This window comes from Ambystoma mexicanum (genome assembly GCF_040938575.1).
Source record: "Ambystoma mexicanum isolate Mex_15411 chromosome 12 unlocalized genomic scaffold, UKY_AmexF1_1 Mex_chr12_unloc.2, whole genome shotgun sequence".
In the NCBI taxonomy this organism is placed as follows: Eukaryota; Metazoa; Chordata; class Amphibia; order Caudata; family Ambystomatidae; genus Ambystoma; species Ambystoma mexicanum.
This window is the reverse complement of record NW_027182323.1, coordinates 11,587,348-11,599,770: the sequence shown is the minus strand read 5'-3', so window position 1 is coordinate 11,599,770 and position 12,423 is coordinate 11,587,348. Positions and strand designations below refer to the sequence as shown.

The 12,423-nt window shown below is 44.3% G+C and overlaps 2 non-coding genes across 2 annotated transcripts; one reads left to right on the top strand and one right to left on the bottom strand.

The window, feature by feature from the left end:
• Positions 1 to 2,994: 2,994 nt before the first annotated feature.
• On the bottom strand, positions 2,995 to 3,066 carry TRNAQ-CUG (transfer RNA glutamine (anticodon CUG)). Its single transcript has one exon. It is a non-coding gene; the product is annotated as a tRNA-Gln (tRNA).
• A 6,664-nt stretch (positions 3,067 to 9,730) lies between these two features.
• On the top strand, positions 9,731 to 9,803 carry TRNAR-UCG (transfer RNA arginine (anticodon UCG)). Its single transcript has one exon. It is a non-coding gene; the product is annotated as a tRNA-Arg (tRNA).
• Positions 9,804 to 12,423: the final 2,620 nt, after the last annotated feature.

Sequence of the window (12,423 nt, the reverse complement as noted above, 5' to 3'; positions counted from 1 at the left end):
TGGACGTTTTGTACATTTAAATTATCTTTGCTTTTATAGGAAAAGATGATGATGTCCGCATCTGGAAATCCAAATGTCATATTTTGGAAACTAAAGCCGGCTACAGAGAGGACCATGAGATGCTCCTCAACACCATTCGTGTGCAAATGCTTAGGAAATACTGTCAGCCCATTGTATGGCTTCAGATCGGAAGAGGGTTGTGTGTGCTGGCACGCATTGGGGGAGATTCATCCAATTTGCACTGCTCTAGTGCAGGAGCAGGGAAGGTATTTGTCTGGTTGTAGTGACAGTGAAATTGCACAATATGGCTGCATGTTTGCAGTGCTGAAACGTTAACATCCGCACCGTTGGAAGCACCCAAAACACGAACACAAACATTGCGGCGTTAGACCTGGCGCTAAGAGATGCACATGAAGGGTTTTGTAGCGCCCTAATTCCAACACATCTTTTGTCATTACGCTGGTGCGTAGCATAAACCTTGTCATTACAACAGTTTTGCTCATTGTAGCCCCAGCACAATGACAACATGCTGCTTGTTTTACCACCGGTGTAATAACAACATGTGCACGAATGTTCAAGCTGGTAATGTTACCTTAGCAAATGTGGTAATTGTGTCTTCACTAAGGTTTCCGGAAATGCTTTCAAGGCATCAGTGCAGCGACCAGTATGCATCTGGATGTTGAACTGGCTCTACAAAAAGCAATTCATGCCCAGTTAAAAATAGCTCTAAATGCCGCCTTTTCACAGCATCAGTATACTCCTACTTTGCATCATCCTGACATACATCCAATTTGCAAATTGCATGTCATGTCATAATAAAGCAGGATGTGGTGGTCAGCCATATTTTCTGCCACCAAGCGCTCCAACAGAACCAGCACATCATGTTACAGGTATCCCGACAAAATATAGCCATCAAAAATAGTCTGTGAAAATGTCGTGGTGAAAATACCTCTGCGGTGAAAACGATGCCAAGCAAAAAGTAGTCAAAAACGCAGCTGAAAAGTAGCCAAAATTGGTAGTGTTGCTACAGTAATTGTTAGGTAAAAGAGTATTTAGTGGGCTTGTTATTGCCTGGTTTAGGGTTAGGGGAAGGATAGGGGTTAGGGTTAGAGTAAATATGTTCAGGTTTGGTTAGTGGTTAGACGAGATTCTGTGTCAGCTGAAGGGTTTGGGTATTGGTTTGGGGAAGTGTTAAAGAAATGGATACAGAGGATGGAAAGGGCTGGTGGTGTTGGCGTAGGATAGCAGTTAGGTTAAACCTAGTGGTTAGGGTAAAGTAATCATTAGGGTAAGTGTTAGAGTTGCAATTAAGGTAAGGTTAGTATTACAGGAAGGGTTTGGGTCAGGGCTAGGGCTGTGTAATTTGTGGCGACCTGGTGATTGTATTGGAGACAGGTTCACTGTTGATTTGCTCTTTATTTTGCATTCGCTAATATGCAAATAAAGTGCATTCGTGTGCTGAAGGGTTCCTGTTCTGTGAGAATTTAGGGTAGGATAAGTGGTGTAATTCGAGTTGGGGGACGGTTTAGGAATGGAGTTCATATTTAGGGTTGCAGCCTTGTGCTTTTGTGTATTTAAAAATAGGTGTTTTGGTGACCTTATTTACTGGCAACATTTTCAGACCTGGCATAGTTTTTATTGAATGACTAACTTTATTAAAATGACTTTTTGCTGACTACATTTACCTGCAGACATTTTCACATAGAACCATGTTAGATATTACAAGAAGGCTGGAGATAAGTCTATAAGAGGCCAGTATGGCGGGGTCCAGTGTTGGTTTCTTTATAAGCATGAAGGTAACGCCTGCCGTGTTCATATGGGGGACAAACCAGCGGAAAAGATGGGGTTGATCAGATGAGCCTCTTAAAGGCATTGAAGGAAAAGCTGTTCCAGGGCCACAGCTGAGCCAGTGGATTTGAGCTTATTGATCAGTTCAAGGACAGCGGCAGCATCCACCCATTGTGAGGGGAAGCAAAGCACCTTTTCTCGTCCTGGGCACAGGCAAGGCAGCTGGCAGGGATCTATGTCCATTGCAGGAACATACAGATTCCATGTTTTAGTAATGATTTGCCGGAAAGTGAAAAATAAATCAAGACTTTCAAAGAGAAATGCAGATGGGAGATATAAGGGAAACATGATTTATGTTAAGATGGTTTCTAGAGATGCTGCCAAAACAACATATTACATTTTATAACCATACTATATAGGCACATATGTTTTCATGCACATCACGTGCAAAACCAAGACACACGCGGTAACGAGCGGGAAAACTCAGCAAATGGTTCTTACTTCTTGAACCAGTTGTCCGTTTTCCTTTTCAGTGAATTAAACGTGTAATAACATTCCATTGGTGTCAATCTGAAAAACATGTAAAAGCAACAACAACATACATGGATATGAAAGAAAGACTGAGAAGACATATAGTCCTTGAAGTGGCGAGTCTCAAGGTCTGCTGGTTCACATTAAATAAGAGGAGGAAATAGGTTATGTGGGAGTTTGATACATAACCAGCTCAATGTGATTGAACTGTTTTAGGGGTACAAAGAGAGTACATCTAAAAAAAAAGAGGTATTAGATAGAGGGTCCCCTGTCAGTTCCAGGCGATAAAACATGCACCGAAAAAAGGGATTCTGCGGTCATGGGAGAGTCATCAACTTACATTTAGGACAGTAAGCAAGGACGTAGATTTAGGACAGTAAGCAAGATTAATGAGCACAGAATGTTAGATGCTATGCAACTGTTTCCCGAATACTTTGCTGACCTGCTGCTCAGAGAGAACACTAAGAGATGAAAGGCAGAGAAATTGAAGTTCTGTTGCAGAAACCTGGGAACGCCTTCTCTGTTTAAATAAAGACTATGAAAGTACCATGTGTACCGTCTCCAAACACACAAGTCACTTCTGCCACCATTTGCAAGTAAAAATAGCAAGACACGTCCTGTTAACATTAAGTCGACATAACATTTTTATGTTAAATGTTTTTTTTCAAAAAAACTAGGTCCCACCGAGATTTGAACTCGGATCGCTGGATTCAGAGTCCAGAGTGCTAACCATTACACCATGGAACCACGTGAGCAGTACTTTCCAGTCCCTCAATATACTCTGTTCAAGAAGGAGAAGTACATGCAGTAGCATATCTTTGTTATCTACTGTAATTCTAGTTTAAGATTTCACCTTTTTGCAGAAAAGCATAGCCAAGCGTCCAATCAGTGAAATTTCATGAGCAAATCTGGAAAATCCAGAATGACTCCTTTCATGATTGAGATTTTATTATTTAAAAGAGAAAACATGGATATTGTACGGGAATACAGGTATCTCACTAACACAATCACTCAACGTGCCACTTGCAGGGGCAGGAGGGCAGGGACACTTACTAGCAGCGCTTCTGGTAGCCATGCACAACTCGCCATTCTCTTATCTACGCTGTTGGCGCTAACCTATACCTAATTAGCGTATAATAAAGAGATTGGGTTTGCATGGGTTGGACTAAATAGGAGGACTAATATAAAAGAAGCTGTTTTCAAGGACTCAGTAGCGCCACCTGCAGACTGTATAGTATAACACTGAACCCTATAACAAAAACAGGACAAATATAGACAACTCTGGGTTTGTAACTGGCAACAAATGCAGGAATAATAAACTTAGAAATTCGTGGGTAGTCGAAACAATATTTTCAATGGAAAGAAAAAAACCTGAACTAAAGTGCAAAACAATTAAACTGCTGCATTTGAAAGGAAGATCAGCTATTGATCAACGTATAAGGCAAGAAAATAAGCCAGTTTAGGTAAATGGTATAAACAATCGCGTTCCTCTACGGATACGAATGGAGGAATGCATATTTAAGCCTTTCGTGCTGGGGTGGGAAGGTGAGCGTATGTCACTGCTAGTTCACTATAAATCCCACAATGCACTTAAAGAGGTATTACCCAAATTGTTCCGAAAATATTGATCGCATGGTAGAGTTGACTCAATTCGGTCACTACCATTAGTTCGAATTTTTTCCAACAATTTGGGTGCCAAAATACCGGAACATGAGGAGCAGGGTTTGGAGGTGTCCCCTGCTCCCCATGTTAGGTATCTGTAGCCTCAGGGATTGCGGGGGTGTCCCCTGCATACTTAACAATGGAGGAGGTGGACAAAAATGGGCTGGGCCCCCGTTGTCAATGAACAGACAAAACGGGGGCCCGAGCAGTTTTACTGCGGGGGCAGATGAACCAGATCCCATAAATCAAGGTTATGGTATGTTACTGGGTTTGATACCCGATCCAGCGCCATTTGCATGGTCTCCAGGGGCTCCGCAGGATCTTAGAGAGAGAGGGATGGGTTACATTAGTGAGGAGAAGAGGGAAATGCAAGATGGCTTTGCTTTTGTGTTGACGCATGCACACTGGAAGTATCCTGCACTCTATGTGTGGATCGGTTGCCAGGTGTTCTGTGCCAAAAGCATGAAGGTGTTTTTGCATGAAGGGGTGCTTTATATGCCTGTGGTGCCAAGGGATGTTCTGCCATGGGTTGTGGTATGTAAGTTGGTTGCAGAGGTGCAGTGTTCTGATGTTTGATATTGGTTGGGAGGGGTGTTCAAATGACATGCATGGGCGGCTTTGCTGGTGTGCCTGTTTTGTATGAAAAGTAGAATTTGAGCATGTAGTGCAGAGAGCAGTCAAAGTCCATGGTCGAGGTTGGTGAGGACCGCACAAAAGCTGGAATCCACATATAGCAGAACATCACATGGCAGAGCAAGGCTGAAAAAGACATGAAGGGCTAAAGAAAGCATTAGACGTCTCTCGTTTCATGCCTTGGTTGTGGTTTACCTTATTTTTGTACTTTTTGTAATACGTACAACGCCTTGGATGAAGGTACTATATTAATGTTTAATAAATAAATTATACCAGAACATGAAAAATGCCCAAAAAGGCAAAAGACATGTGAGTCCTTCCTGTGCTCCTACCACTGGCGTCTGCAGAGAGCTTCCATTTCACTTTCTCACTTTGCTACTGTCAAACCGTGTCTCTCCCTCTCTTTTGCTCTCCCTCTCAAATAGATACATTGTATCCCATGTGCAACAGGGATCTTGGAATTGGGAGATGAAGGGAAGGAGTAAGGGAGACACTCCACGCATTGCCATAAAAGAAGTGCTATGGGTTATGGGAGACACAAACCTCGGGTTCAATTAAAGTTCGGCGTGAAATATGAATGCCCTGGGCAAACATTTCACTTTCCTGACTAAGTTGGTTGGCAGGCTGTGAGCCAATTTAGCTCTCAGCCTAACTTGCTCAGGGGCTGTGCTCAGTGGCCTCTTCTGACACTTTGTCATAGCAACGCTTGCCTTTCTCAGGCAATCAGAGGAGGGGTGGCTGTGATGGAAGAGTAGCATAGAAAGTATATGAAAGGAATCTTAACCAGCCCAGGTGGCCCAAAGGACTGGACACTTGCTTCTTCGCCAAGAGATTGTTGTTTTGGTTGCCATCCTTTATAAAGTGCTGCATTTTGATAAATGATCCAGCACTTCTTCTCAAAGAGTTGTAAGTGCTGTGAAGTGCACCCATATGGATGCGAGCAGGGGTGGCCCCAGCCCTTTGCTTGGGATTGCTTAAGCACTCGCACATTGAGGAGGTTGCAGGCATAAGGCAGCACTAAACTGACATTTAGTCTGGGGCACCAATTGGAAAGGGGGCCTTCAGCAAGATCTTGTCAACGTTCTCATCTTGTAGAGCAGACCATCTACCAGCAAACACTCATTAATGTTACAACAGAAGGAAACATACACTGGCAGAGGACACAAGCCTGCCCACACACAATCAATATATCCCTATGACGTAGACAAACACTTTATTGCTCAGCCCAGCCTTTAGATGGTTCACAACTCTAAGGACTAGCATCTATTTGTTAAACTAAATATCCTCTGAATTGGGATGAAAGATGCATCTAATGGGCCAAAGTAATGCCTAATAGCTATTAAGCCTCCTAGGCTCAGAGGAGGGGGAGGATCGACAGCCCAAGGGTAAATGACCCCAATCGCAACCAGCTTTCAAAACTGTCATCCTGCCCCCCAGGATACCTCGCATTTGTTTTTGAAAAAAGAAATAGATTTTCTACGCAGTTTTCTCATGTTTTGGGCTCGGTGCAAAAGGTTTTTGTTTTATTTTGTCTTATTGTGTTGACTTTTTTGGAAAAAGTTTTCTTATTGTATAGGTACATTGTGGACTCTTATGTCCCAAATGAGGGCAGCCGACACAGAGCAGGACGCAATAACGCCGCGCACAACGAATAATTAGGGCCCCTCAAGAGCCCAGCTGTAATCACAGGACCAATCGCAGTATACCACTAAGGACCCCATAGGGGGCTTTGGACCATACTACATAGCCTTGAAAAGGACCCACGGGTCGACCTCACCTCTGATACCGTTGTGGGTGCCACTAGGTCAGTTATGGTGCGTACCTTGTCTGGGCCTGGCTTCGTTCCCTCGTCTGAAAAGGCGTGTCCATAGAATCGCAGCTTCTTTTTCTTTATGTTGCATTTGTCAAAATTTAGAGTGAGGCCTGGCGTTTGCAATGCTTCACATACCATAAGTGCCTGATCGTGTTCATTCTGTGAGGTTTTGTATACCAAAATGTCATCGCTGTAATTAAAATCGGTCTTTATCGATAACAGTACTTACCTGATGGCTTCCTGAAACATCTCTGCTGCCGAAGAGATGCCGAAATTAAGGCATATATATCTAAAAAGGCCACTATGTGTCACATATGTGATGATCACATGGGATGAGGGATGCAGTCCCAGCTGGTGATATCCTTGAGATAGATCAAGCTTGTAAACTGTTGTGGCTCTGTTAAGCTGCACGATCATATCTCTATTTTTGGTCTGCGGCGGCGTTCTCCTTGGATGGCTGTGTTGGCTACGCTCATGTCGAAGCATATCCTGATGCGCCTTCCTTCCTTGGGAACCACCACTAGGGGTGAAATCCATGGTGTGGGCCCTACCGCCTTCTTAATGATTTCATTTTGCTACAGCTGTTGAACCTCCTGAGACACTGCCTGTTGCAAATGAAACCAAACCCTCCGGGGCTGTTGGGGTACTGGGCGCACCTTTTCATCGATGTGGAGCTAGTTGACGCTCCATTTCTATTTTCCCAGTCCCTTGAAGAGGGTCGGTATTTGTTTATCGCACTTGTTCTTTAGAAATGGGTCTGTGTGATAATCTTGCCACACTGTGCGTTAGCTGTCGGGGCCCCATACCGCACCTTACCACTTCTGTATCTTGGCAGTTTATATACATGAGTCCTATTGATTTCACCGTTTTGTAACTGAGCAGGGACCACCCATCTATAGGGCTTCTTATCACGTGTATCGTGGCGTTGGCCGAGCGTCCTCGTTGTGCGAGTGTCAGTTGAAATTGACGAATGGATGTGTAGTTACTGAGGTGTGCAACCCACACGGATGGCTATTGAGCCTGGATCTTTCTCTTTTGCAGTATCTTCCTAGCACCCATTTTGAGAAATTTGTGTTCTCCCATGATGCTCACTGTTGCTCCAATGTCCATGAGGAAGCAATGTGTAGCAGGCCCCATGTCAATCATCACCCTTGGGCCTTCCTCGGCTTCCTGGTCCCCTTGCATTAGATTAAAATATTCGTCTGTGTAGTCTATATAAAACTCCTGTAGCATTTCCACATTATCTCAGTGGCTTTTAAATTCATTCTCGTATGGATCAGCATAATCCACGTACTAGTGTGGTATTTCTTTGTATGTCGCCACCTCAAATTTCAGAACCGGTTCCATCGCTCTGATCACTCTTTGTGGCATCTGCGAGTATGGCCGTGGTATCCTCCATGTTGTTTGTTGGGAAGCCCTCATTGATGGTCTCCACATGGTTGTCTGTGGTGGCCTTGCTGTCAGAAAAGGTCTGCCTTCTTGGCACACGGTGTGAAAGTGTCCTTCTCTTCCACATTTGGAGCATGCCTCACAAATTGCTGGGCATGTTCCAGGTGTGCGGAAATGCGAATCCGCATCTGAAACATATCCGTTGTGGTCTAGCTGACTGCCTGTTTGTTGGTATGGATATCGAGTAGGCCCCCTCGAGGTAACTGGTCCTCCCATGAACCGGTTGACCGGCCCTCTTGGTGTCATGAGAGCAGCCACCGTTTCATCTTTCTCTGTCTTCTTTTTCTGTGTTTCAATGGCTGTGGTCTGCAGATCTACCCTCTCATGCACTCTGGCCAGCTCAATGACTGTGTCAATGGTCAGCGGCTGCTTCAGCAACTGCTTCCAGAATGTAGACGATGTACACCCTTCTATCACCCTCAGCCTAGTAGACTCATCATCAGCAAAGCTCGCAAATGGCAGTGTATTAATTTCTGTAGTCGCTGTTGGGCTGGATGATTAATTTCTTGTTCAGTGCCCCCACACGGGTGTCATACGGTGTTCTTTCTTCTTACGGTATGGTCTTTATTTTACCGTTCATCTCATTGCCCAACACATTTGTGATCATGCCAGATATGGCCAGAGACTTTTCTTACCCTGCAGCACCTATGAAATCGGTGAAATCTTGCACCCATTCTGCCCACCGGGGACCTTTGTCGAATTGGAGCTGCAATGGGAATGGTGGGGGTTTTCAAAGGAAAGTGGCCCTTGCGCTTGAACTCTGCCTTGCTTGCTGCTCAGCTGGCTGCTCGTCCATCTTGCTGCTGTTCCAGGCCTCCCGGTGATGCAAATACCTCCTGGTCCACACCTTCTGTTTACCGGTTGCCTTTATCCTTTAATGTTCTCATCTTTTCTTACCCCTCTGTGGCGGATACAGGTATGGCAATGCAGCCGGGCCTGTTGCGTCAAAGGAAACAGCTGAGCAGAGTACATCCTCAGAGTGTACGTGGACTTCCTGACCTAGGTCTCTGGATGAGGGTACGGGACGCCACACAGTGCTGGTGGCAAGCGGAGTTGCGGATCACAGCGGAACAGTAATGTTGGAACGCAGACCATCCTGACCTCGGAGTCTGGATGCCTGCATGGGACGCCACTGCAGTCAGTGTCAAGTGGAACTGCGGACTGCAGTCGCGTAGGAACTGCAGAGTGCAGTGGACGTCTCTCGCGGCGTGGGACTTATGGCTTGTCGCCAGTTGTTGCATTTGGGCCTAAAGGGTCTGCATTCAACTCCGTCTATTGACTAATGTTTTCTCCCCTTACTCCTCCTCTTCCTCTCAGGCCCTTGTGACCTAGCATGGTCACTCCGTTAAAGCTGCTTCTGCCAGCTCACAACCCCCCACATTTTCATAAGCTTGTGGATCTAGGAAGCGGCTGTATGTTGTTTTTGGTGTTGCTTTTTTTTTTTATAAGTGTGCATAAGGAAGGCGCTGTGGCTTGTGGTGATGCAGGTGACCAGGACACATCTTCATCTATTTAGTTAATTAGATGAACATGAGAGCTGCATCGATTAAGACAGAGCCTCAGAAGTCCACGGATAGAGAGAATACAGGCGGAAAAGGAGAGAACAATATTTGGGGACAGGCGGGGATGAAGCGAGACAGAGAGAAAGAAGTAAAACGCGTGAGAGACTGGTTCCTGTACTTTAGATCTGGGCTGTATATTTAAATGGGTCTTCATCTTTATATGTGTTCAACATATCACTTCCATAAAGAATGAGGGGATTGACTCTGGTCTAACCTCATAGACAGACAAGATAGCATATGCAATGTGATGGAGGACGCTATTTATATAAGTATACAGATGTTGCAACCAGTGGACCGCGTGGCCTAATGGATAAGGCGTCTGACTTCGAATCAGAAGATTGAGGGTTCGAGTCCCTTCGTGGTCGGGGACGTTTTCTACATTTAAATTATCTTTGCTTTTATAGGAAAAGTTGATGATGTCCGCATCTGGAAATCCAGATGTCATATTTTGGAAACTAAAGCCGGCTACAGAGAAGACCATGAGATGCTCCTCAACACCATTCGTGTGCAAATGCTTAGGAAATACTGTCAGCCCATTGTATGGCTTCAGGTCGGAAGAGGGTTGTGTGTGCTGGCACGCATTGGGGGAGATTCATCCAATTTGCACTGCTCTAGTGCAGGAGCAGGGAAGGTATTTGTCTGGTTGTAGTGACAGTGAAATTACCCAATATGGCTGCATGTTTGCAGTGCTGAAACGTTAACATCCGCACCGTTGGAAGCACCCAAAACACGAACACAAACATTGCGGCGTTAGGCCTGGCGCTAAGAGATGCACATGAAGGGTTTTGTAGCGCCCTAATTCCAACACATCTTTTGTCATTACGCTGGTGCTTAGCATAAACCTTGTCATTACAACAGTTTTGCTCATTGTAGCCCCAGCACAATGACAACATGCTGCTTGTTTTACCACCGGTGTAATAACAACATGTGCACGAGTGTTCAAGCTGGTAATGTTACCTTAGCAAATGTGGTAATTGTGTCTTCACTAAGGTTTCCGGAAATGCTTTCAAGGCATCAGTGCAGCGACCAGTATGCATCTGGATGTTGAACTGGCTCTACAAAAAGCAATTCATGCCCAGTTAAAAATAGCTCTAAATGCCGACTTTTCACAGCATCAGTATACTCCTACTTTGCATCATCCTGACATACTTCCAATTTGCAAATTGCATGTCATGTCATAATAAAGCAGGATGTGGTGGTGAGCCATATTTTCTGCCACCAAGCGCTCCAACAGAACCAGCACATCATGTTACAGGTATCCCGACAAAATATAGCCATCAAAAATAGTCTGTGAAAATGTCGTGGTGAAAATACCTCTGCAGTGAAAACGATGCCAAGCAAAAAGTAGTCAAAAACGCAGCTGAAAAGTAGCCAAAATTGGTAGTGTTGCTACAGTAATTGTTAGGTAAAAGAGTATTTAGTGGGCTTGTTATTGCCTGGTTTAGGGTTAGGGGAAGGATAGGGGTTAGGGTTAGAGTAAATATGTTCAGGTTTGGTTAGTGGTTAGACGAGATTCTGTGTCAGCTGAAGGGTTTGGGTATTGGTTTGGGGAAGTGTTAAAGAAATGGATACAGAGGATGGAAAGGGCTGGTGGTGTTGGCGTAGGATAGCAGTTAGGTTAAACCTAGTGGTTAGGGTAAAGTAATCATTAGGGTAAGTGTTAGAGTTGCAATTAAGGTAAGGTTAGTATTACAGGAAGGGTTTGGGTCAGGGCTAGGGCTGTGTAATTTGTGGCGACCTGGTGATTGTATTGGAGACAGGTTCACTGTTGATTTGCTCTTTATTTTGCATTCGCTAATATGCAAATAAAGTGCATTCGTGTGCTGAAGGGTTCCTGTTCTGTGAGAATTTAGGGTAGGATAAGTGGTGTAATTCGAGTTAGGGGACGGTTTAGGAATGGAGTTCATATTTAGGGTTGCAGCCTTGTGCTTTTGTGTATTTAAAAATAGGTGTTTTGGTGACCTTATTTACTGGCAACATTTTCAGACCTGGCATAGTTTTTATTGAATGACTAACTTTATTAAAATGACTTTTTGCTGACTACATTTACCTGCAGACATTTTCACATAGAACCATGTTAGATATTACAAGAAGGCTGGAGATAAGTCTATAAGAGGCCAGTATGGCGGGGTCCAGTGTTGGTTTCTTTATAAGCATGAAGGTAACGCCTGCCGTGTTCATATGGGGGACAAACCAGCGGAAAAGATGGGGTTGATCAGATGAGCCTCTTAAAGGCATTGAAGGAAAAGCTGTTCCAGGGCCACAGCTGAGCCAGTGGATTTGAGCTTATTGATCAGTTCAAGGACAGCGGCAGCATCCACCCATTGTGAGGGGAAGCAAAGCACCTTTTCTCGTCCTGGGCACAGGCAAGGCAGCTGGCAGGGATCTATGTCCATTGCAGGAACATACAGATTCCATGTTTTAGTAATGATTTGCCGGAAAGTGAAAAATAAATCAAGACTTTCAAAGAGAAATGCAGATGGGAGATATAAGGGAAACATGATTTATGTTAAGATGGTTTCTAGAGATGCTGCCAAAACAACATATTACATTTTATAACCATACTATATAGGCACATATGTTTTCATGCACATCACGTGCAAAACCAAGACACACGCGGTAACGAGCGGGAAAACTCAGCAAATGGTTCTTACTTCTTGAACCAGTTGTCCGTTTTCCTTTTCAGTGAATTAAACGTGTAATAACATTCCATTGGTGTCAATCTGAAAAACATGTAAAAGCAACAACAACATACATGGATATGAAAGAAAGACTGAGAAGACATATAGTCCTTGAAGTGGCGAGTCTCAAGGTCTGCTGGTTCACATTAAATAAGAGGAGGAAATAGGTTATGTGGGAGTTTGATACATAACCAGCTCAATGTGATTGAACTGTTTTAGGGGTACAAAGAGAGTACATCTAAAAAAAAGAGGTATTAGATAGAGGGTCCCCTGTCAGTTCCAGGCGATAAAACATGCACCGAAA